Consider the following 26,793-nt stretch of genomic DNA (forward strand, 5'->3'; position numbering starts at 1 on the left):
ATAATAAACTCAGTTGTTTGAACTTACTAATTGGTGTATGGTTTTATTGCTTTGAACTTCACCTTGAAACTTGTGGCGGTATCTTAACGATACCTGCTGACTCCAGAGCTAAGTAAAGAAACCGAGCCAAATTGAGTGTTAAGCCCACTCACCCAGAACGAGCAACATGCATCAGGGAGGACCTCCTGTCAGCGAGAGGCTGGGAGGTTCCTGGACTGTAGGGCCAGCTGGACGGCTCTCCATACCGTCCCATTCTCCCTCTCTACCTGCCCGTTTCTCCGGGGGTTGTAGCTGGTCGTCCTGCTGGAGGCGATACCCCTGCTGAGCAGGAACTGACGCAGCTCATCGCTCATGAATGAGGATCCCCTGTCCCTGTGGATGTAGGCAGGGAAACTGAACAGAGCGAAGATTGTGTTTAGGGCTTTGATGACGGTGGCAGACGTCATATCGGGGCATGGGATGGCGAAGGGGAATCTGGAGTACTCGTCGACCACACTGAGGATATACGTGTTGCGGTCAGTGGAGGGGAGGGGCCCTTTGAAATCCATGCTGAGGCATTCAAAGGGGCGGGAGGCTTTCAGTAGGCACGCGCGGTCTGGCCGGTAGAAGTGCGGCTTGCACTCCACACAGACCTGGCAGTCTCTGGTGACTGTTCGTACTTCCTCAACGGAGTAGGGCAGATTGCGAGCTTTGACGAGGTGGTACAGTCGTGTGACCCCCAGGTGACAAAGGCTGTTGTGTAGGGCCCAGAGTCGGTCTACTTGTGCGCTGGCACATGTACCTCGGGATAGGGCGCCTGGGGGCTCGTTGAATTTGCCGGGGATTACAAAATTTCGTAATAATAGGTGGAGAGCTCGATTCTCCACCGCAAGATTTTATCATTTTTTATCTTGCCCTGCTGCGTGTTGTTGAACATGAAGGCTACCGAGCGTTGGTCAGTGAGGAGAGTGAATCTCCTGCCGGCCAGGTAATGCCTCCAATGCCGCACAGCTTCAACGATAGCTTGGGCCTCTTTTTCAACGGATGAGTGCCGAATTTCAGAGGCGCGGAGTGTGCGGGAAAAGAAAGCCACGGGTCTGCCTGCCTGGTTTAGAGTGGCGGCAAGGGCGACATCTGAAGCGTCGCTTTCTACTTGAAAGGGCAGTGTCTCGTCTACTGCGTGCATCCTGGCCTTGGCTATGTCTGCTTTAATATGGGCGAATGCATGTTGTGCCTCAGCCGCGAGGGGGAATTGAGTGGACTGTATGAGTGGGCGGGCCTTGTCAGCATAGTTTGGGACCCACTGGGTGTAGTAGGAGAAGAACCCCAGGCAGCGTTTGAGGGCCTTGGGGCAGTGGGGGAGGGGAAGCTCCATGAGGGGTCGCATGCTGTCGGGATCGGGCCCCAGAAGTCCGTTTTGGACCACATAGCCGAGGATGGCTAAGCGGGTCATGCTGAACACACACTTCTCTTTATTATACGTAAGGTTGAGAAGAGTGGCGGTGCGGAAGAATTTAGCGAGATTGGTATCGTGGTCCTGCTGGTCATGGCCGCAGATACTGACATTAAGTACGGAAACGTGGCCCGCAAACCGTACCAGTCGACCATTCGGTCCATCTCCCTTTGGAAGACCGAAACCCAGTTAGTAACGCCGAAAGGAACCCTAAGAAAGTGATAGATCGACCGTCGCCTCGAAGGCAGTGTCTGGACAGTCTGATTTCCGGATGGGGAGCTGGCGGTAGGCAGATTTCAGGTCAATTGTTGAGAAGGCCCAGTACTGTGCAATCTGATTGACCATATCAGATATGCGTGGGAGGGGATACGCGTCAACCTGCATGTACTGATTGACGGTCTGGCTGTAGTCCACAACCATTCTGTGTTTCTCCCCAGTTTTAACCGCTACCATTTGGGCTCTCCAGGGGCTGTTGCTGGCCTCGATAATACCCTCCCGAAGCAGCCACTGGACTTCGGACCTGATGAAGGCCTTGTCCTGGGCGCTGTACCGTCTGCTCCTGGTGGCAACGGGTTTGCAATCCGCCGTTTGATTGGCAAAGAGGGAGGGTGGGTCAACCTTGAGTGTCACGAGGCCGCAAACGGTGAGTGGAGGTAGGGGCCTGCCGAATTTGAGGGTGAGGCTTTGGAGATTGCACTGGAAATCCAGGCCCAGCAATAGTGCAGCGCAGAGGTTAGGAAGGACGGAGAGGCGGAAGCCGGTGAATTCTACGCCCTGAACCGTGAGAGTGACCGTGCAGAACCCTCGGATGGGGACAGAGTGGGATCCAGAGGCCAGGGAGATCCTTTGATTGGCGGGGTGGACCGCGAGGGAGCAGCGCCTTACCGTATCCCGGTGGATGAAGCTTTCGGTGCTCCCGGAGTCCAGCCGGCAAGAGGTCACGTGGCCGTCAATTTTCACCGTTGTGGAAGCGGTGGCCAGGTTGTGTGGACGAGATTGGTCCAGCGTCATCGAGGCGAGCTGTGGGTGGTCATCAGAGGTGTCGGATGGACTCAGATCGTGATGTGTAGTTGGCGTTCCAGCCCCGTGGGGAAGACAAGATGGCGGCGTCCAGAGGTCCTGTGAGGAACAAAATGGCGGCGCCGATGGGGCGCACATTGCGGAGGCGAGACAAGATGGCGGCGCCCAGTGGTCGCACATGGCCCTGGGAGGAGACGATGGCGGCGCCCACTGGCTGCACACGGGTCCGGGAGGAGAAGATGGCGGCGCCCACTGGCCGCATGTGGCCCTGGGAGGAGAAGATGGCGGCGTCCATCGTGCGTTTGGCAGGGGGGAGGGGGCGATTGCGGGCAATAGCAGCGATTGCGCGTGCCTGGCACACAGCTGCAAAGTGGCCCTTTTTACCGCAGGACTTGCAAGTGGTGGCGCGGGCTGGGCAGCGTTGGCGGGGGTGCTTCTGCTGACCACAGAAGTAGCAGCGGGGACCCCCAGGGTGCACGGATTAGCGGGCGGCGCAGGCGTATTGACTAGAAAGGGCCCCAGCCGAGGGGGTCATTTGCAGGGTCCAGGAGGGGTAGGACGGGTGGGCCGCGTGGCGAGCAGGGTAGGCCTGAACATTACAAGACACGACAGTCATGGAGAGCGCTAAAGTTTTGGTCTCCACAAGGTCGAGCGTGGCCCCTTCCAGTAGTCGTTGTCGGATGGAGTCCAACGCAATCCCTGTTACGAACGCGTCGCTCATCAGGAGATTAGCGTGTTCGGTGGCCGTAACAGCCTGACAGTCACAATCCCTAACGAGTGGGATTAGGGCCCGCCAGAAGTCTTTGATAGACTCACCAGGTAGTTGAGAGCGAGTGGCGAGTACGTGCCTGGCGAAGATCGTGTTTGATTTCTGCACATAGTTCTCTTTTAGGAGTGCCATTGCTTCCGCGTAATTCGGGGCATCCTGGATCAACGGGAACACGCTGGAGCTCAACCTGGAGTATAAAACTTGAATCTTCTGAGCTTCCGTCGGCGCGTGGGTCGCAGCGTTGATGTAGGCCTCAAAGCAAGCTAGCCAGTGATTAAAGTCTTTTCTGGCGTTGGGCGAGTGCGGATCCAGCTGCAGGCGATCTGGTTTGATTCTGATATCCATGCCTTAGGAAATCTGACTGTAATAAATTGATGCACGATCAATTGCACGAAAGACTCAGATTGGTACAACTGTGGCTTTATTACAGTCAGATGCGTGGCCTCCTACTGCAGCTGGCGAAATGGCTGCTCAGACGGAGGACACGCATAATTATACGGCTCCTTATGGGCGGAGCTAGCTGGCAGGGGCTACCGGCAAACCTGTAGTGCAGGTCCTACCTTACATTCCCTAATACAGGTGCACACAGTGATTCACCACACTGAGTTAGAAAGACATTCAGGTTCAGAGAGTAACACTACCCCACTCCTGAATTGGAAAGATATTCAGACTTGGAGCCTAACACCCTCACTCAAAGAACAGTACAGCATAGGAACAGGCCCTTCGGCTCTCTAAGCCTGCACCAATCATGCTGCTTGTCTAAACTAAAACCTTCAGCACTTCTGGGGTCCATATCCCTCTATTCTCATCTTATTCACATATTTGTCAAGATGCCTCTCAAAACATCGCTATCGTACCTGCTTCCACCACGTCCCCTGGCAGCGAGTTCCAGGCACTTGCCACCCACTGTGTAAAAGAAACTTGCCTCACACATCTCCTCTAAACTTTGCCTCTCACAACTTAAACCTATGTTCCCTAGTAATTGACTTTTCCACCCAAGGAAAAAGCCCCTGGCTATCCAATCTGTCCATGCCACTCATAATTTTGTAACCATCTATCAGGTCGCCCCTCAACCTTTGTGATGCCAGTGAAAACATTCCAATTTTATCCAACCTCATAGCTAATACACTCCATAACCAGGCAACATCCTGGTAAACCTCTTCTATACTCTCTCCAAAGTTTCCACATCCTTCTGGTAGTGTGGCGACCAGAATTGTATGCAATATTCCAAGTGCGGCCTAACTAAGGTTCTGTATAGCTGCAGCATAGCTTGCCAATTTTTAGACTCAATGGCCTGACTGATGAAGGCAAGCATGCCATATGCCTTCTTGACCAACTTTTCCACCTGTGTTGCCACTTTCAGTGATCTGGGGACCTGTACTCCCAGATCTCTGTCTGTCAATACTCTTAAGGGTTCTGCCATTTACTGTATTTTTCCAACCTGTATTAGATCTTCCAAAATGCTTTATCTCACATTTATCCAGATTAAACTCCATCTGCTGTTTCTCCGCCCAAGTCTCTAACCGATCCATATCCTGCAGTATCCTCTGACAATCCTCATCACTATCCCCAACTCCACCAACCATTGTGTCACCCGCAAACGTACTAATCAGACCAGGTACATTTTCCTCCAAATCATTTATATATACTACGAACAGCAAAGGTCCCAGCACTGATCCCCGCGAAGAACACCACTAGTCACAGCCCTTCATTCAGAAAAGTAACCTTCCACTGCTATCCCCTGTCTTCTATGACCAAGCCAGTTCTGTATCCACCTTGCCAGCTCACTTCTGATCCCATTTGACTTCTCCTTTTGTACCAGTCTGCCATGAGGGACCTTGTCAAAGGCCTTAATGAAGTCCATGTAGGCACATCCACTGCCCTTCCTTCATCACTTTCTCAAAAAACTCGATCAAGTTCGTGAAGCACGACCTCCCGTTCACAAAACCATGCTGCCTCTCGCTAATAAGTCCATTTGTTTCCAAATCACAGTAAATCCTGTCCCGAAGAATCCTCTCCAATAATTTCCCTCCCACTAACATAAGGCTCACTACCCTGTAATTTTCTGGATTATCCTTGCTACCCTTCTTAAACAAAGGAATAAAATTGGCTATTCTCCAGTCCTCTGGGATCTCACCTGCAGCCAGTGAGGATATAAAGATTTCTATCAAGGCATCAGCAATTTCCTCCATTGCCCCCCTCAGTATTCTGGTGTAGATCCCATCAGGCCCTAGGGACTGTGGTGAATTATAAACCTAGTAATTCACACTGTGTTGTATTATATGTATTGTGCCCTTGTGGGCTCTGTATACGAGCCGTTGCACGGCTCTGCCGATAGGGGGAGATGAGGAGTTTGTACTGGGCTCCACCCTTGGCTCTGCCCATGGCACCGCCCATAGCTCCTCCCACTAACCAGAAGTATAAAGCTCTGCAGTCGTGAGCCTGCTGCCAGTTCATCTCATCGCAGGCAGGCTCTGTTGTAAGACTATTAAAACCACTGTTCACTTCCAATCACGTGTTTTGTGAATTGATGGTCATATCAGGGACCTAATTACCTTAATATTTTTCAAAACCCGCAATGCCTCCTTCTTTTCGATATCAATATTACCCAGACTACACACCCTTCCACAGATTCATCATCCAGCAAGTCCTTCTCTTTGGTGAATACTGATGCAAAGTACTCATTTAGTACCTCGCCCATTTAGAACATAGAACAGTACAGCACAGAACAGGCCCTTCAGCCCTCGATGTTGTGCCGAGCAATGATCACCCTAATCAAACTCACGTATCCACCCTATACCCGTAACCCAACAACCCCCCCCCCCCCCACTTAACCTTACTTTTTAGGACACTACGGGCAATTTAGCATGGCCAATCCACCTAACCCGCACATCTTTGGACTGTGGGAGGAAACCGGAGCACCCGGAGGAAACCCACGCACACACGGGGAGGACGTGCAGACTCCGCACAGACAGTGACCCAGCCGGGAACCGAACCTGGGACCCTGGAGCTGTGAAGCATTTATGCTAACCACCATGCTACCGTGCTCCTCTGGCTCCACACATAGATTCCCTCCTCTGTCCATGAGTGGGCCAACTGTTTCCCTGGCTACCCTCTTGCTCTTTATATATGTATAAAAAGCCTTTGAATTCTCCTTAATCCTGTTTGCCAATGACTTTTCATGACCCCTTTTAGCCCTCCTGACTCATTAATTAAGTTCCTTCTTACTTTCTTTATATTCCTCAAGGGCGCCACCTGTTCCCAGCATTCTAGCCCTTACAAATGCTTCCTTTTTTCTTTTTGACTAGGCTCACAATATCCCTCATTATCCAAGCTTCCCAAAACTTGCCATACTTATCCTTTCTCCTCACAGGAACATATCTAACCTGAATTCTTATCAACTGACGCTTGAAAGACTCTCACACGTCAGATGTTGATTTACCCTCAAACAGCCGCCCCCAATCTAAATTCTTCAGTTCCTGCTGAATATTGTTATAATTAGCCTTTCCCAATTTGACACCTTCACCCGAGGACTATTGTTCTCCTCATGTTGCCATTACTTCTTAAATTTCTGCCCTCTGGTTCTTCTACCAATGGGAACAGTTTCTCCCCATCTACTCTGTGCATTTCTCCAGAATTTTGAACACCTCCATCAATTTTCCTCTTAACCTTCCCTTCACTGAGGAGAATAGTCCCAGTTTCTCCATTCTCTGCACATAATTGAAATTCCTCATTCCTGAAATCATTCTTATGAATCATTTCTGCACCCGATAATGCCTTCACATTCGTCCTAAAGTGTGGCCCCCAGAATTGGATGCAATATTCGGCTGAGGCTGGACCAGAATTTTACCATAACTTGCTTTTGTAATCTATAAAAACAATCCATGCCCATTTCGGAATGTGCCTTTGCTAAGCAGGTCAAGAGATACAGTGGTATTTGCCGAGGTTCACCCCGAGCAGCTCTGTGATGCAGGATTCTGCGAGGGGCTATTCCACAGGACACACAACTGAATAAACATCTACTGCTGGGGCCTTGACAGAAATCTTTGTCGGGTCATCAACTGCTGTTAGAGGATCATCAACTCGGTGGTAGATGTCATAATATCCACTCATGTATATCATGAGATGCAGACAGGCAGTAATTGGCACACAGGATAACCAATGAACACACACGACACAGAACAACCAATCACCAGACAGGACACCACCACTATAAAGCCCACAGGGCATTAAGGCTCTCCCTTTCTCACGGGACATGGCCAGGGAGATAGTCGCAGTGCACAGGCCAATGAACATCATCACCATGTGATAGAGAGCAAGTCTGGTCACGCCAGTAGGAGGTTATCAGTTAGGTTAATAGAGTGTCAACCCACAGCAGATTATGTACAGCAATCAACAGGTTCAATAAAATAGTGTTGGACCATCTCCTGTGTCGGAAGCCTGTTTCTCATTTTACTGCATCCAGTTGCAGTCGATGTTAGACCAACACAGATAACACATCAGTAGACACTCTGGTCTGCCCAAAATTTATTGATTTTCCAGGGCAAAGAATTATCATCAACCAAGTGTTGCAGACAGGTACATTCTGGAGTCCAGGACTACGTGCTCAGGGACATACTGAAACTTGGGGCAGCTGCTGCAAGGCGCAATGGGGTAGGCCACTGGGTAAGGCCTTTCAGCCAGTGTTTACCGAGGGGCCGATAACCGTGTAAAACCTCTCGGACTGTGCGCGTAATTCTAACTGTATGTAATTGTATTGAAGCACCACAGAGTGCAACAGGACCGATGTATATACTTTGAAAAGAATTGTACTCTCTGCAATGAAAATATTGAAATGTATAAAATGTTCGGCAGTGGCACAGTGCTTAGCACTGCTGCCTCACAGCGCCAGGGACCTGGGTTCGATTCCAGCCTTGGGTGACTGTGTGGAGTTTTCACGTTCTCCCCATATCTATGTGGCTTTCCTCCAGGTGCTCCGGTTTGACCATGGATTGACCATGCTAAAATGACCCCTTAGTGTCTAAAGGTGTGTAGGTTAGTTGGGTTGCGGGGTTACAGAGATAGGGCATGGAGTGGGCCTAGATAAGATGCTCCTTCAAAGGGTCAGTGCAGACTCGATGGGCCGGATCATCCTGTAAAAATAAATTTTTAAAAACGTGGGGAACTCCAAAGATATTCATTAACTAGGCACTCTGTTTCCTGTCACTGAGCTAACTTCTATCCATGTTGCCATTGTCCCTTTTATTCCATAAGCTCTAACTTTGTTCACAAGTCCGTTGTGCATCACTTTATCAAGTACCTTTTGAAAGACTGGACACCATATCAAGAGCATTTACCCTCATCGGCCTCTCTTACCTCATCAAAAAACCTAGGCAAGTTAGTTAAACATGGTTTGTCCTTAACAAATCAGTACTGCTTTCCTTATTTAACCATCATTAGCTGAAGTTACTGTTATTTTTGTCCTGAATCAAGTTTCCCCACCAGTGAGGTTAAGGAGGTCTTTGACACAGTGAGTAGTGTTCCTGCCTTTGAGACAGAAGCTTTGACTTCAAGTCCCACCCCAGGACTGAATGGTCTGTTCATAACGTGGTCTAACAGGTTGAGTATCAACACACAAATCCTTCCAACACACCAATGGCAGGGAGTAAGAGCAGTTGAGACTCCTGGTCAGCCATGATAATTGCAGAGTGGCGCCCCCCTCAAGCTATAAGCCTGAGGCAACAGGCTTGTGACCTGTGCAAGGGAACAGATGCAAGTTTCCCTTGTGCACCACTAGTGGGAAGTGAAACAACAATCACTGAGGTTAAGCTGACTGTCCTGTCATTGCTGTGCATGTTTTTACACACTTTTGAACAAGGGTGTCACATTGCAATTTGCCAGTCCTCTGACGGCACCACTTGTGAGTCAGTGCCTGCACAATTTCCACCTCCCTTCCCTCCGTATTCATACATTCATAGAACTTAGAGTGCAGAAGGAGACCATTCAGCCCATCGAATCTGCACCGGCCCTTGGAAAGAGCACCCTACCCAAGCCCCACGCCTCCACCCTGTCCCCTTTAACCCCGTGACCCAGTCTAACCTTTGTGGACACTAAGGGCAATTTATAATGGCCAATTCACCTAACCTGCACATCTTTGGACTGTGGGAAGAAACTGGAGCACCCGGAGGAAACCCACGCACACACGGGGAGAACATGCAGACTCCACACAGACAGTGACCCAAGTCGGGAATCGAACCTGGTATTCTTGAAGACATCTCATCCAGTCCCGGTGCCTGGAGACCATTTGTCCCATTTAAACCGGCCAGTCCCGTTTTTAGTTGGCCTATCGACTGCCCAGTACAGAAAGCCTTTTTGTCCATAACATTAGGGTTAGGATGGATGAATCATTTCAAAGTAGCACAGTGGATAGCACTGTTGATTCACAGTTCCAGGGTCCCGGGTCCCAGGTTCGATTCCCGCTTGCGCCACTATCTGTGCAGAGTCTGCACGTTCTCCCCGTGTCTGCGTGGGTTTCCTCCGAGTGCTCCGGTTTCCTCCAACAAGTCCCGAAAGACATGCTGTTAGATAATTTGGACATTCTGAATTCTCCCTCTGTGTACCCGAACATGCATCGGAATGTGGTGACTAGGGGCTTTTCACAGTAACTTCATTGCAGTGTTAATGTAAGCTTACTTGTGGCAATAAAAATATTATTATTATTAAAGGGTCATGCACCTAAAATCTCACAAAATACAGCACTCTAAAAGATAATGACTAACCAAGGATACAGTATGCTGTTTCTATTAACATTTTTCACTTGAAATTAAGCCATTATACTCATAAAACACGGTGGTTCTGGTGCATTTTGTAGTTGCAGGCTTGTGGGTGGGATGCCCATGATGACTTCATCTCTGTGCATGGTGACACCTTCCCCTCACACCTCAGCACCTCTGGTCTGGTGACTGATATTCCTCGCCTCTGATATGTCCTCTTTAGGTTTGGGTGCTATGGAAGCCAGTGGAAATGATAATGGCTGTGGGAAGAGTACTTCAACTACTTATTTGCGGCTCAGGCTGATCACCCTCTTAAGCAGGCAGAGTTGAACATGTGCTCAGCTAAACAAGAGATCCCTTCATTTAAAAGCGCCACCGTCCAATGTACTGGTTAGTCACTTTTGACTATTTATTTGCTGTTGTGAGTTAATACAAGTATTGAGTTTTTGGAGAATTTGGGAGAAGTTGATCAAGTCAGCATGAAGTGGTGCTGGATATGCTGAAACCATTCTGGGCTTCTGAAAGGCAGCTGAACACACAATGTGCTCCAAGTCTTGAGGCAATAGCTGTGATCCCCTTTGCGCTCCAGCACGAGAGGGAGACGGAGCAGAGGAGGGAGAGAAGACAAGCTGCTCGTAAAGGAAATATGAGGAAGGCTCTCAGCAAGAAGTCTTACCAACCTGGGATCTTTAGGGAGCTTCGTCTTCCTGCACTAATGCCAACAGCAGCGTGTCCAACAGCAATGTTTCACCTGGAGGTGCTCACCGAACGTGATGTGCCATCTCTTCGAACCCGACCTGCTGCCTCAGAGCTGAGTGTGGATGACCCTTCTGGTGGGTGTCAAGGTGACAGTAACCCTGAAATTTTACACCAGAGGATCCTTCCTGGCAGGTGTCACTGAAAACATATTGCAATTTGCAGTCTATCACTGCATTTGGGAGGCCACAGAAGCTCTTTACACCAGGGAAGGGGAAATTGTTTTCTATCTAAGCAGAGAAAAACAGGAAGAGGAGCAGGCAAATGGTTTTGCCAGGTTAGCAAACACCCCCATGATGCAGAGAACATCAACTGCATGCATGCGGCCTTGTGTATGCTGCAGCTCCATGGATGAGCTACTAAAACACCAAGGGATATCAGTCACTAAATGTGCAATTGGTGTGTGACCATGCCCAGAACACCATGTTGGTGAATGTCCACCATCTTGGCAGGACTCACAATGCTTTTATCTGTAATTCTAGCAATCTTTGATCTACCATGTGGCTGCTTAGAGATAAGGGATGTCCACTGTCTGATGTCTGCCCTTCAAGTTCCCACCAAATGTGGCCTGCACTTGTACAATGAGAATCATGATGGAATATTGTTGAGCAGCCCACCACCATAAAAGCTACCACATAGCAACCGTCCCATATCTGACCTTATCCAAAAACACCTCCAATATTTCATACAACAATCAACTATTCTGCCTTATCCATTCTGTTAGTGCCTGGCTCACAGATTCCTTTAACTGTCCTTGTTCTCCTTGCAGTGCTCCCCAGTGACTGTAGCTTGGCTGGTGGAAGCTCTTGACTCTCAGTAAGGGAGACTGTGGCACCCAGCTGGGATTGTATGATGACAAGCAGAGAATTCATGACCTCAGTTTAGCTTGCACTGCAGTACTCCGACACTGGGTGGTTTTTATTTATGTTTCAATGCAAGCTGAAACATCAGGCGCTACTTCATGGTTGGGTCTCCAGTTGTGCTAATGGAGTTGGCAACTACTTCCATGCTAGAAAGTATGGGCCTCTAAACTCTGCTCAAGGCCCTGTGCTAAGTTAGAACATAGAACACAGAACATAGAACAGTACAGCACAGTACAGGCCCTTCGGCCCACGATGTTGTGCCGACCATTTATCCTAATCTAAAATCAACCTAACCTACACCCTTTCAATTTATTGCTGTCCATGTGCCTGTCCAAGAGTCGCTTAAATGTCCCTAATGACTTTGACTCCACCACCTCTGCTGGCAGTGCACTTCACGCACCTACGACTCTCTGTGTGAAGAACCTACCTTTGACATCTCCCCTATACCTTCCTCCAATCACCTTAAAATTATGTCCCCTCTTAACAGCCATTTCTGCCCTGGGGAAAAGTATCTGGCTATCCACTCTATCCATGCCTCTCATCACCTTGTACACCTCTATCAAGTCACCTGTCTTCCTTCTTAGCTCCAGTGAGAAAAGCCCTAGCTCCCTCAACCTTTCTTCATAAGACATGCCCACCAGTCCAGGCAGCATCTTGGCAAATCTCCTCTGCACCCTCTCCAAAGATCATTTTTTTTTTTTTTAGATCATAGAATTTACAGTGCAGAAGGAGGTCATTCGGCCCATCGAGTCTGCACCGGCTCTTGGAAAGAGCAACCTACCCAAGGTCAACACCTCCACCCTATCCCCATAACCCAATAACCCCATCCAACACTAAGGGAAATTTTGGACACTAAGGGCAATTTATCATGACCAATCCACCTAACCTGCACATCTTTGGACTGTGGGAGGAAACCGGAGCACCTGGAGGAAACCCACGCACACATGGGGAGGATGTGCAGACTCCGCACAGACACTGACCCAAACCGGAATCGAACCTGGGACCCTGGAGCTGTGAAGCAATTGTGCTATCCACAATGCTACCGTGCTGATCTAAAGCATCCACATCCTTTCTATAATGAGGCGACCAGAATGGGACATAATATTCCAAGTGTGGTCTAACCAGGGTTTTATAAAGCTGCAGCAAAACCTCGAGGCTCTTAAACTCAATCCCCCTGTCAATGAAAGCCAACACACCTTACGCCTTCTTAACAACCCTATCAACCTGGGTGGCAACTTTGAGGGATCTATGTACGTGGACCCCAAGATCCCTCTGTTCCTCCACACTTCCAAGAATCCTGCCTTTAAAACTGTATTCAGCATTCAAATTCGACCTTCCAAAATGAATCACTTCACATTTATCTAGGTTGAACTCCATCTGCCACTTCTCAGGCCAGCTCTGCATCCTGTCAATGACCTGTTGTAACCTGCAACAGCTCTCAACACTATCTACAACTCCAGCAACCTTCATGTCATCGGCAAACTTACTAACCCACCCTTCCACTTCCTCATCCAAGTCATTTATAAAAACCACAAAGAGCAGATGTTGCCTGTGTCCTCAATTCTCCTTGACAAAGACAGCAAGCTTTCTGTTAAGACTGTCAATGCACCAAACATTTCTGTCTGCATGCTCACTAGGCTTTTTCTGTATGCTGCCTCTTTGAAGTCTTCATCTGAGTTCTCTGCAGCAAAATTCATGTGAGACCTCACCCTCTGGGGAGTTGATACATGTACTGTCCTTCGGGCGGCAGGGTGGCACAGTGGTTAGCACTGCTTACTCCGGCACCGAGGACCCAGATTTGATCCCGGCCCCGGGTAACTGTCCATGTGGAGTTTGCACATTCTCCCCGTGTTTGTGTGGGTCTCACCCGCACAACCCAAAGATGTGCAGGGTAGGTGGATTGACCACGCTAAGTTGCCCCATAACTGGAAAAAAATAATTGGGTACTCTAAATTTATATTTTGCCACCATCTAAAATCTATGCAGTGTCAGTATCTGAGCTGATGGCTGTGACTGTCAGATGGAATGACAATTCCTTAAGCCTCTGTCACTACTGACTGGCCTCTTGTCAGTGCTTAGGTATGTGAAAGCAGAAGCACAGAATGGCTGGGTTGGCTGGGGGAAGTGGGCATGGTTGCATCATCTGGCTTGTACATCATAACATTTGGCTGGCACGGTGACACGGTGGTTAGCACTGCTGCCTCACAGCACCAGGGATCCAGGTTCAATTCTGGTCTTGGGTGAGTTTGTGGAGTTTACACGTTCTTTCTGTGCCTGTGTGTGTTTCCTCTGGATGCTCCAGTTTCTTCCCCCAGTCCAGAGATATGCAGGTTAGGTGGATAGGCCATGCTAAATTGTCCCCTAGTGTCCTAAAGATGTGCGTGTTAGGTGGGATTACGGGAAAGGATGGGGGAGTGGGTCGAGGTGGGTGCTTTTTCAGAGGGTCGGGGCAAACGTGATGGACCACTGTAGGGATTCTATGGTTCTTCAATGGTACCAGAACAGATCCTGAGACAAAGATGAAGTAGGATTTGAGAAGGTACACAAGACAGGAACAAACCATTATCCTTGGTGGCTTCGGCTACCACCTCAGTGATTCTATAATTCCAAGCTTTGTTTCTTTACTGCAAGCTGTCTTAAATTCCTATCCTCTGCCTCCTTCAAATTACAACAACAAACACAAAGTGCTCAAAGATGACTTTGGCACTAAGATTGGGACCATCCAATCAGCTGGCTTTCACGTTTTCCTTCGTTTAACAATCCCCAATGCCAAACTCCACTAATCTTTCCCCGATCCTAGCTTTGAACTAACACATTTCTCCAGCTTTTCTTCCAGCTCCTCTGACACCTTCTCTAAATCCCCAAGGAGTGTTCTTGTCGGCTGGCCTAATTTTCGGGACTGGTTTAGCACAGGGCTAAATCGCTGGCTTTGAAAGCACACCAAGGCAGGCCAGCAGCATGGTTCAATTCCCGTACCAGCTCCCCGTACAGGTGCTGGAATGTGGCGACTAGGGGCTTTTCACAGTAACTTCATTTGAAACCTACTTGTGACAATAAGCGATTTTCATTTCATTTATATTACAAGAACACTTGTAGCTAAAGCTATAAATGATTTATTAACATTAACTGTGGGTCAAATATATACAAAACAACAGATAAATAACAGTATGAACATGTACAAGCAATCTCTCTTCAGTCAGTTTGAGGTCACCTGACTCTAACATTTGCTTATATACTAATGAGACCCCTAGTGGTCAGTCAGTGAATTACAATACAGCCATGATATCACTACCCATGAGTCCCATCTCCTGCTTCCTCAACGCTATTCCCACTGAACTACTGACTACTCAACCTCCTTTCTGGCTCCCATATTAGCTGATATTGTTAACAATTCTCTCTGCTCAGGCATTGTCCCTCTCTCCTTCAAATCTGCTATCGTCACCCAACCACCCCCGCGAGTTAGCAACTCTTTTTAAATTTAATGTGCCCAATTCTTTTTTTTCTCTAATTAAAGGGCAATTTAGCGTGGCCAATCTACCAACCCTGTACATCTTTTTGTGCTGTGGGGTGAAACACACGCATACACAGGGAGAATGTGCAAACTCCACACGGACAGTGACCCGGGGTGAGGATCGAACCTGTGTCCTTGGTGGTGTGATGCAGCAGTGCTAACCACTGCACCATTGTGCCGCCCCTGAGTTAACAACTCTTTACCCTTCCGTCCGTGCAAATTACCTCCCCATCTCCAAATTCCCTTTCCTCTCCAAAGCGTTTGAATATCTCCAATCAGGTTTCTGCCCCGACACAGTAACAAAACATCTCCTATCAAAGTCACAAATGACAGCCTGTGTGTGACTGTTACAAAGTTAACTATCTCCCCTTGTCCCCCTCAACCTGTTTGTGGCCTTTGATGTGGTTAACTATCCTTCTCCCCGACACAAATTCCGCTACCTGGGGATCCAAATAGCCCATGACTGGAAAGTGATCCACAAATGGAACCTCACCAGTCTGACGGAGGCAGTAAAAAAGGACCTGCAAAGATGGAACACACTCCCAATCTCCCTCGCGGGGAGAGTCCAGACGATCAAAATGAACGTACTGCCCAGGTTCCTCTTCCTGTTTAGATCCATTCCGATCTACATCCCCAATGCCTTTTTCAAAGCCCTGGACAAACTAATCATGACGTTCGTATGGGGGAGTAAAAATGCTAGGATCCCAAAAAAGGTCCTACAAAAAACAAAATCCAGGGTGGGGGCTAGCCCTCCCAAACCTACAATTCTACCACTGGGCGGCAACAGCCGAGCGAGTAAGGGGATGGATCCAGGAGCCAGAGGCCGAGTGGGTGCGTGCGGAGGAGGCCTCCTGCATGGGGACCTCCCTCCGGGCCCTCGCCACGGCAGCACTCCCATCCCCACCCAAAAAACACTCCAGCAGCCCAGTGGTGACAGCCACCCTCCAATCCTGGAACCAACTGCGGCAGCAATTTGGCCTGACCAAAATGTCGGACAAGGCTCCCATCTGCAACAACCATAGGTTCACACCAGCACTGACTGACGCCACCTTCAAAAGGTGGAGGCAGGACGGAGGGACGCTGACAGTCAGGGGCCTATACACGGACGACAGGATCGCAACACTGGACGAACTGACAGAGAAATTTCGGCTAGCCAGGGGGAACGAGCTACGGTATCTGCAGCTCAAAAACTTCTTACGAAAGGAGACAAGGACGTACCCACAACTGCCACGACAGACACTACTGGAAGACCTACTGGACGCAAGTATCCTAGAGAAAGGGAACTGTAGCAACATGTATGACCGACTGGTAGAAAGGGACGACACCGTACTGGACGCAACAAGAAAGAAATGGGAGGATGACCTGGGGATTGAGATCGGGTGGGGACTCTGGAGCGAAGCACTGCATAGGGTCAACTCCACCTCCACGTGCGCAAGGCTCAGCCTGACGCAACTAAAAGTGGTACATAGAGCCCACTTAACAAGAAACTGTATGAGTAGGTTCTTCCCGGAGGTGGAGGACAGATGTGAACGGTGCCAAAGAGACCCGGCCAACCACGCCCACATGTTCTGGTCTTGCCCCAGACTTGTGGAGTACTAGACAGCCTTCTTCGAGGCTATGTCCAAAGTGGTGGGGGTGAGGGTGGAGCCATGCCCGATAGTGGCGGTCTTCGGGGTTTCAGACCAGCCAGATCTATTCCTGGGGAGGAGGGCGGACGCCCTTGCCTTTGCCTCCCTGATCGCCCGACGTAGAATCCTGTTTGGCTGGCAGTCAGCAGCACCACCTAGAGCTGCAGACTGGCTGTCCGACCTCTCGGAATCTTTCCAAATGGAGAAAATCAAATTCACCATCTGAGGGTCAGACGACGGCTTCCACAGAACGTGGGAGCCACTCATGCAATTGTTCGGGGACCTGTTTGTGGGCAACGAACAAGAGGAAGAATAGTCGGGTGGCCAAGAATCAGGGGAAAATGGACAGGAATCGGAGGAAGGTAGCCGAGGGGGGGGGGGGGGGGGGGGGGGGGGGGGCTACAGGTTCATTATGGGGGTTTGTTCGCATGGTTTTACGCTTATTTATTTTTCTTGTTAATTTATTGTTTTTGTATTGGAGGGGAGGGGTTACTGTTTTTCTCTGTTGTGATAAAATTTGTTGTTGAAAACTTGAATAAAAATTATTCCAAAAAAAAAGGAAGGACAAAGCCGCAAGCGACAGTCTGATGGCAAGCTAAGGCCCAAAACCAAATTGTAAATAAATGCCTATAAACATGTGCCTCGGACATATTGGGGAATGTAAAATATGTATGCCGGCTAAAGGGGACGGCCACAATTGTTATTATGAAGATGCTTACCTGTAAATATACATGTTAATTTTTGCGTGTTTTTTTTTCTAATAATTTGTAATTTGTTAGATATAAAATATGAAAACTCAATAAAAAACATTTCCAAAAAAAAAACTATCCTTCTCCAACACATCTCCATTGTCGTCCAGCTGGCTGGGGCTGCATTCATCTGAGTCTATTTTTAACTGGAGAATCACCTGTATTGGCTCTCTTTCCACTTCCACATCCTTACTTCTGGTATCCTCCATGGATCTATTTTAGACTCCCTCCTATTTCTCTACCCAGCTCTACCTCACCATCACCTCTCTGCATTGTCAGACTGCTTGTCTGACAAACAGTACTGAATGAGGAGAGCGTTTCCCCAGCTAAATATTGGGGAGGGATTCTCCGGTCTGCCAGCCGCATGTTTCTCGCTGCACGCTGTTCGCTGGCGGCAGGATTCTATCTTCCTGCTGCTTGTCAATGGGATTTCCCACAGTAACCAGCCCATGGTGCTGCGGGGCTGCGCTACCGGTGAGAAAGTTGAATCATAACGACTGGAGAGTTCCGGTGATTGTCTTTGGTTCCTTCCACAAACTCTATTTCCACCATCAACTCCATCCATCTCCCTTGCAGCTATGGTTTCATATTTGACTCCAAGATGAGTTTTTGACTACACATCTGTGCCATCACAAAAACACCTACTTCACCCGCTGTAAAAATCACACAACTCATCTATGTCTCAGTTCCTCTGCTGCTGAAATCTTCATCCACGCCTTTGTTACTTCTAGACTTGACTATTCTTTCCACTCCTGGTTGACATTGAACAATCTATCCTCCATAAACCCTCATCCAAAGCTCTGCTGCAGATCCACAGGTCCTGCTCACTCCCCAACCCTGTGCTCACTGACCTACATTTTTTCCCAGTTAAGCAGCACGTCAATTTAAAAACTCTCACCCTTGAATTCAAATCCTTTCATGGCCTCATACCTCCCTAACTGTAATCTGCTCCAGCCTAAAACTGCTCCACCAATTCAGGCCTGTTGAGCATCCGTGATCTTAATCGCTCCACCACTGGCTGCCTGGGTGCCAAACTCTGGAATTTCCTCCCTCAACCTCTTTTCTCTCCTTCTTCCTTTAAGATGCTCCTTAAATTTGACCGAGCTTTGGGTCATCTGCCCTAATATTTCCTAATGTGGATCGGTATCCAATTCTGTTTGATAACTCTGCCACAAAGCACCTTGAGATATTTTACTACATTGAAGATATTATAAAAATGCAAGTTGCAGTTGTCAGCACAATATGCTGAGATATGTCTGTTGATGCATCACTGAAGTGACTTTACATGAAAACATTAGTACTCTGATGTAATAGTTTCACCATGATTCCCTTTTCGATTAATTTTAGTGCTGTTCAGACTGGTTCAAACAGACAGCCTGGTGCGTCTGATTCGTGACAGTTTGTTACCCCTTTCCAGGTGGAGTTTAATTAATACTCTCTTTCTTGGGGAATTTTGCTTACTTGTTTATACGTACAGAATTCATTGTTGCAATATTGCAAAACAATTACAAACCCTGCAAAACCTATTCCAAAATATATTAATTGCATATATTGGACTGATTGCAGTTTCAAATACTCAATTTCAAGCTGCCAGTCACATCACAGTCCATGGATTCCAACTGAGCTCAACATACAAATAACTGTCTGGACATGGATTCATTTTTGTGAAATCATCTGGGAAGTCACTGATTGGCATGCTTCAAAAAGGATTTAAAATGATTACCTTGAATTTTTACAGACCAGACTTTTAACTTGCCTTCTACACTAGTTAAGTGATCTGTGCATCCATTATTTGTAATTGAAGGTGATACTTGGTGGAAAAGCACCCCTGAAGATCGCGATCAATCCCCTCCTTAGCATTTTGTTATGAAACATTAATCCCAATAACAAATTCTCAAATACCCTCATTTAATAATAGAATTTGAAGAAATCATTTGGTATCACTTTCCAACACCCTGGCATATAAGTGGAAAGCAAGTCAAATTAATCACAATTACTATTGTAAATTTACATTTTATTTTACTTAATATCTTTTACACATATCCACACAGATTATTTTCCCAGTTTGGAAAGAGAAATGCATCTAGGTTGAATTTCAGTCTCAGTATTAATGTGCAGTACGATTCCCAGTCTGAATGCTTTGAAAATGCCTCTCACTTGGCACCAGTTCTCAGCCAACTGTATAAGATTGACAGATGCAAAACTGAACAGAGGACAGGGTTGGGAATAGATCTCAGCAAAAACGAACTTAAAAAAATAATTTTATTGATAAAGAAATTAAAAGCATGGATGAAGGTATCACCAGAAGATGAGCTGAGGCAGGGATGGAATCGGGGTATATTATAAGCTGGAATTGGATGGTCTTAATGATGGTGTGCTTGTGCGGTCAGAAGCTCAATATGACACCATAATTCTGATGCGTTAGCTTCAGGTTTAAATAGTTGCTAATCAGAAAATAATTAGTTAAATATAAATATAATGCATAATCCTGTGAAAGCACTGCGGACTTAAACATCCAACTACCCAATTTATCTTAGTTATTAATCCAGTTTTTCTACTTCCATCTTGTATGTTGTATGCCATTAAAAAAAATTTTTAAGAAACATTTTATTGAGGCATTTTATTGTTTTATAACAACAAAAGATACAAATGCAAATGTAAACATAATTCAGTGCTTAACACCCCCCCTCCATCTCTCATTATTCCCGCCTAAGACAAACCAAACAAACCTAACTCCCTCTGCCCCCCTTACTCCCTACCACCCCCCGCCCCCACTTATTGAATCTGCTAACAGTTTAGTTTTCCCCGAAGAACCCGATAACGGCTGCCACCTCTGAACGAGCCCGAACATTGATCCTCTCGGGGCAAACTTAATTTTCTCAAGCCTGAGAAACCCAACCATGTCACTAACCTATACCCCCGATTTCAGGGGCTCCAATTCCCTCCATGCTAATAATAATAATTATAATAATATTATTATTATTAACCTATACCCCCGACTTCGGTGGCTCCGAGTCCCTCCATGCTAATAAGATCCATCTCCTGGTACCAAGGAGGCAAAGGCCAAAGCGTCAGCCTCTCTCGCCCCCTGGGCCCCCGGGTCTTCCGACACTCCAAAGATCGCCACCTCTGGACTCAGCGCCACCCTCATTTTTAGCACCATGGACATGACATCCGCAAATCCCTGCCAGAATCCCCAAAGCTTTGGACATGCCCAAAACATGTGGACATGAATTGTGAACCTCCTGCACACCTTACACACCTATCCTCCAACCCCAAAAACCTGCTCATCCGTCATGTGTGCCCGGCGAACCACCTTAAATTGTATCAGGCTGAGCCTGGCACATGATGAGGATGTGTTGACTCTTCTCAGAGCATCCTCCCACAAACCCGCCTCTAACTCCTTTCCCAACTCATCTTCCCATTTACGCTTTAGCTCACCTATCTGGGTTTCCTCCCACTCCATAAGTTCTCTATAGATTTCCGTTACCTTCCCCTCCCCCACTCCCGTTCTAGAGACTAACTTGTCCTGTATCCCCTGCGGCAGTAGAAGCACGGTAGAAACCTGCCTTCACACAAAATCTCTCACCTGCAGATAACAAAACCCATTCCCTCCTGGCAATTCAAACTCCTCTTCCAAATCCTCCAAACAGGGAAAGCTCCCGCCAATAAATAGATCCCACAGCCTCTCAATCCCTGCTCCCTGCCACCTCTGAAACCCCCCCCCCCCCCCCCATCCATCCTCCCCGGGACAAACCAGTGATTACCACAAATTGGAGCCCACACCGACCCTCCATTTAGTCCCATATGCTTCCGCCACTGTCCCCAAACTCTCAGGGCTGCCACTACCATGGGCTTGTGGAGTGTTGGGCCAGGAAGAACGGCAGAGGAGCTGTTACCAAAGCCCCGAAACATGTGCCCTTACATGAGGCTGCCTCTACCCGCTGCCACACCGACCCCTCCCCCACTACCCACTTTGCCATTTACATTTTAAAAGGTATCCTTTTGGTCAGTTCTAAGCCACCCAATGAGGAACCATTGACAAATGCTATTAGGTTTCAATTTAATCAAAAACATAGAAACATTATTTTCCGTCCTAGTTATAAAAACTTAGGATGCTTCGTTTGGAATTCGTGGGGATTTCCCAGTCGTTTACTCTGAAGATCTAAAAATCAATGGAAATCCTACTTACAACAACATGGTCCTCTGTCATCATTATGGTGGGAAACTGGAAGAACACCCAGGGAAATTCCAATGCAGTAGATGGTAAACCATGAACAATTCATGTTTGAGTAAGCTGCTCAACTCTGCTATTGTCTTTGATTTAGTTACTGGAGAAGAAAATCTGATCTAGAATGTATGCAGCCATAATCGAAAGAAAAATATTTAACCCATGATATTTCCCATCGAGCAGGATTTTCCAAGCTGGGGTCTGAGGCAAGCAAGACTGATACAACAAATTTGAAAAATGCTGCAAAGTTGTTTATCCAATTAGGTTGGACGAGCTGGAAACAACACAAAACTCAAATTTCCATGTCCGGATGAACGTGGAGAGTGGAGCGATGGGGGAGAGCAGAGTGATTGGGAGAACAGAGCGACAGCTAGAGCGGAGTTATTGGGGAGAGCAGAATGAGTGCAGAGTGAAGGTGAGAGTGGCGCGATGGGGGAGAGCAGTGTGATGGGGAGTGACAGTTCAAGCGGAATGATGGGGAAAGCAGAATGAGTGCAGAGCAGTGGTGAGAGTGAAGCGACGGGAGGACATGGAGTGATGGGGCATGCAGATCGAAGGTGAGAGCGGAGTGACAGGAGAGTGCAGAGCAACGGTGAGAGCGGAGCAACTGGGGAGAGTGGAACAACAGACGAGAGCAGAGCGACAGGGACAATGGATTGACAGGGTGAGAGCGGTGTGACACAGACTGGAGTGTCAGGAAAAGGAGAGTGACAGGAAAAGGAGAGTGACAGGGAGAGTAGAGTGACAGTAAAAGGAGAGTGACAGGGACAATAGAGTGACAGGAAAAGGAGAGTGATAGGGTGAGTAGAGTGACAGGGAGAGTAGAGTGACAGGAAAAGGAGAGTGACAGGGTGAGTGGAGTGACAGGAAAAGGAGAGTGACAGGAAAAGGAGAGTGACAGGAAAAGGAGAGTGACAGGGTGAGTAGAGTGACAGGGAGAGTAGAGTGACAGGAAAAGGAGAGTGACAGGGTGAGTGGAGTGACAGGAAAAGGAGGGTGACAGGAAAAGGAGTGTGACAGGGCGAGTAGAGTGACAGGGAGAGTAGAGTGACAGGAAAAGGAGAGTGACAGGGTGAGTGGAGTGAGAGGAAAAGGAGAGTGACAGGAAAAGGAGAGTGACAGGAAAAGGAGAGTGACAGGGTGAGTGGAGTGAGAGGAAAAGGAGAGTGACAGGAAAAGGAGAGTGACAGGAAAAGGAGAGTGACAGGGAGAGTAGAGTGACAGGAAAAGGAGAGTGACAGGGTAAGTAGAGTGACAGGGTGAGTAGAGTGACAGGGAGAGTAGACTGACAGGGTGAGTAGAGTGACAGGAAAAGGAGAATGACAGGGAGAGTAGAGCGACAGGGTGAGTAGAGTGATGGGAGAGTAGAGTGACTAACTGTACAGCAGTTTGTATTAGAGACTTGGGAAAGGGAGTGGTATAAGAATGCTCTGACAGTGACAGCTGTGTTAAAGGAATGTGCTATTCCAGAGGTTTCAGGGTGACAGGGTGAGTAGAGTGACAGGGTGAGTGGAGTGACAGGAAAATGAGAGTGACAGGAAAAGGAGAGTGACAGGGAGAGTAGAGTGACAGGAAAAGGAGAGTGACAGGGACAGTAGAGTGACAGGAAAAGGAGAGTGACAGGGTGGGTAGAGTGACAGGGTGAGTAGAGTGACAGGGTGAGTGGAGTGACAGGAAAAGGAGAGCAACAGGGAGAGTAGAGTGACAGGAAAAGGAGAATGACAGGGAGAGTAGAGTGACAGGGAGAGTAGAGTGACAGGGTGAGTAGAGTGATGGGAGAGTAGAGTGACAGGAAAAGGAGAGTGACAGGAAAAGGAGAGTGACAGGGAGAGTAGAGTGACATGGAGAGTAGAGTGACAGGAAAAGGAGAATGACAGGGAGAGTAGAGTGACAGGGAGAGTAGAGTGACAGGGTGAGTAGAGTGATGGGAGAGTAGAGTGACAGGAAAAGGAGAGTGACAGGGAGAGTAGAGTGACATGGAGAGTAGAATGACATGGAGAGTAGAGTGACTAACTGTACAGCAGTTTGTATTAGAGACTTGGGAAAGGGAGTGGTATAAGAATGCTCTGACAGTGACAGCTGTGTTAAAGGAATGTGCTATTCCAGAGGTTTCTCTGGGGTGGTTCCCTCCATTTTGGAATCTTGAATAAACTGTTGCAACCTGTTCCTGTGTCGCTAAGAAGCTAAGTTCATTAACAAAGGCAACTTTTATTTACACTACTTATTCAAGATCAACCATTTACTCCTACAGTAAACAATAATCTAGTAATCTACAATATACACCCTACTAACACTAGACTCTACACTCTATCTGTAACTATACTCTACACTCTCTCGCTGCTCCTCTCCAGCTCTCCCTAGAAGTCTGAAAGTCAGTGCTTTATATTGTTCTGCATCTAGCTCCATCCAGTGGTTAATTATGATATGACATTAACCCTTTGTGTTCAGAACATTTCACAATGTCACAGGCGTGATGGGTGGGGAGGAAGCAAGGGTGGGACACTCGAGCGGTCAGCATGGCTGAACTGCGGTCCCTGATCCAAGCCCACCCCCAATGCGGCCAGCCCAGGCCAGCCTGCCCCTCACACCGTTCTGACAGAGTGCCGAGGCAGGATTTTAACATTGTGCACAGGTGTTTAATGTGAAACCATATATACAGATTTGTTCCCTAGCCGCTATCACTAAACTGTGCCCTGCACCCGTGCCAACTTAACTGGTGTCTACTTTTCTGGTGGATCGCCACGAGTAGAGGCAGCCTGCTGTGATTCCTGCCCTGTGACCTGGGTCCCCTTTGGCCACCGTCCTCTGGGGCGACGGGGCCTGGATGGGCCTGGCTGCTGCTAGGAAGTCCCAGGTGGCGTGGTGCTGCCCTGTCCTGTCCGCTGCCCATGGGATGTGCCACGGACAGGAGGGAGGAATCAGAGGTGCTGCGGTTCTCCAGCATCTCTCCTGCAAGAGTCACCAGCACAGGCCCAATCACCTCCTTCCTCGGGGTGCCCGATGCCTCCTGTGCTATTCTATCGGATGGGGGTGCAAGCAGAGCTAACTCTTGTGGCTCCCCCACAACCTAGCACTGCCAGTCCTGGATGCCTGCCGCTGTCTCGACCAGTATCTGCATGCTCACGGCCATGGAGCATAGGGAGTGGACCACGTCCATCTGAGACTGCGCCCATCATGCTGCGGCTGTGCCACCATCTTCTGGGTGTGTTACACATCAGCCAGTGACTGCCCATCTCCCTCTGGGACTGGGCCACTTCCCTCTTTGTCTGTGCCACATCGGCCAGAGCCTGGGCAATGCTGCCAGTGCTCTCAGCCGTGGCCTGCTGTGACTGGGCCATGCTCAGGAGTGCCATAGCAATATCCAGGTGGCTCTGGCACATGGCTGCCCGTGAGAGGGCAGCTCTGTCCTGGGCCTTGGCCACCGTCTGCACAGAGTGCCCCAAGCCTTGCAGACGCTGAACCATGACTGAAACCCTCGCCCACAAGACCTTCATGCAGATGCCACCCGTGCGGTGTTGGCCTGGGTGGCACGCATGGCCGGCACCACCTCCTGCTCCCGCATGTGGTTCAACTCCTCCAACTGCACCTGCAGGTGCTGGATGCTTGCTGACACCCACTTGTAGTCCCTGGCTTTGTTTCTGCATCTCCATGATCGATGGGACTGCCCGTTCCAGAAGCGCAGACCCCTTTTTGAACATCAGCTAGTCCCTGGAGTCGGCCTGCTCTCTGACCGTCCACCACTCGGGTGTTCCTACCGCCATCTGCTGTACCGGTGTTTGGTGCACATCAGATGGGCATCAGAGGTCCCAGGAACCTCTTCATTAAGTGCCCAACCGAGGTGAGTGTCACTGGGATGGTGGAGGGTCTTGGAGACAGCTGTGACGGGTAAATCTCTGTCATCCTTGGACTTGAGCCTGGGTGTCCTGGGTCTTGGGACGATGGTTCCCATTCGTGTCAGCGTGGGCAGGGGGCACCAGAAGGCCCCCGGCCCATCACCAGCAGCTCCTAAAAGACACAAGACAAGACTCATGATTAGACTGCAGGCCGAGAGGGGAGTTGGGCTGTGTTCGGGAGGGGGTGGGAGTGGGGGGTGTGTCTGGGAAGGGTGGGGTGGGGGGTGCGTCTGAGAGGGGGTAGTAAGGTTGGTAGGTGGTGGAACCGGTGTGTGGGGATGGTGTTGGGGTGGGGGGTGAGACACATATCACAGGGAACCCAGCAGGCTCTTATTTCCTTGCTCGCCGCCGATCTCCACCCCGGCGACTGCCCTCTCCTCGGGCTGCCGGCCACATCCAGGGCCTTCTGCACTGCTGCAGTGAGGGGGGTCATAGGTCAGGTGGTCCCCCCATCAGTCTTCTTCCGCTCCCGGCAGTAATGGGGGACCTTCTCCTGGCTGGAGTGGGAGGCGAAGCATGCAGTCCGACGCATGCAGCCCAGGGGGTGGCTCGCTGGTGGCTTTAGTGGCCAGGGCACTCGGCCATGGTAGAGAGGAGCATGTGTGTGCGAAAGAGGTGCATGAGAAAGAGGTTTGAAAGAAAGTGACTTGTGACAGTGAGTGTATGTACCTGTGTGAGTGGGTGAGTGTGTGTGTGTCTGACAGGTGAGAGCTTGTGTGTACGAGAGAGAGGTGAGTATGTGTAAGGGAGAAAAAGGTGACAGCGTGAAAGTGTGTGAGAGGTGATGGTGTGTGTGCTGTGTGTGAGAGAAAGGGAGAGAGAGAGATGAGTGCGTGTGAGGAAGAGATATGTGAGAATGAGTGTATGTATCTGTGTGAGTGAGTAAGTGTGTGTCTCAGAGAGAGGTGGGAGTGTACGTGTGCTTGTGTCTGTGTCCAATATGAGAATGCAGCTTTCCAACAGCACTCCTCACATTAACCAATTGAACCCAAGCAGCAGCCTCACTTTTCCCATTAGAAATGACAAACAGATATGACTTAAGTACTTTTTTAAATATGAAGGGCGGGATTCTCTGGCCCCCCCTCCCGCCGGGTCGGAGAATCACCAGGGGGGCGGCGTAAATCCCACCACTGCAGGCTGCCGAATTCTCCGGCGCCGGGGATTTGGCGGGGATGGGAATCGCGCCGCG

The sequence above is a fragment of the Scyliorhinus canicula genome, chromosome 4 (assembly GCF_902713615.1).
Source record: "Scyliorhinus canicula chromosome 4, sScyCan1.1, whole genome shotgun sequence".
Taxonomy (NCBI): domain Eukaryota; kingdom Metazoa; phylum Chordata; class Chondrichthyes; order Carcharhiniformes; family Scyliorhinidae; genus Scyliorhinus; species Scyliorhinus canicula.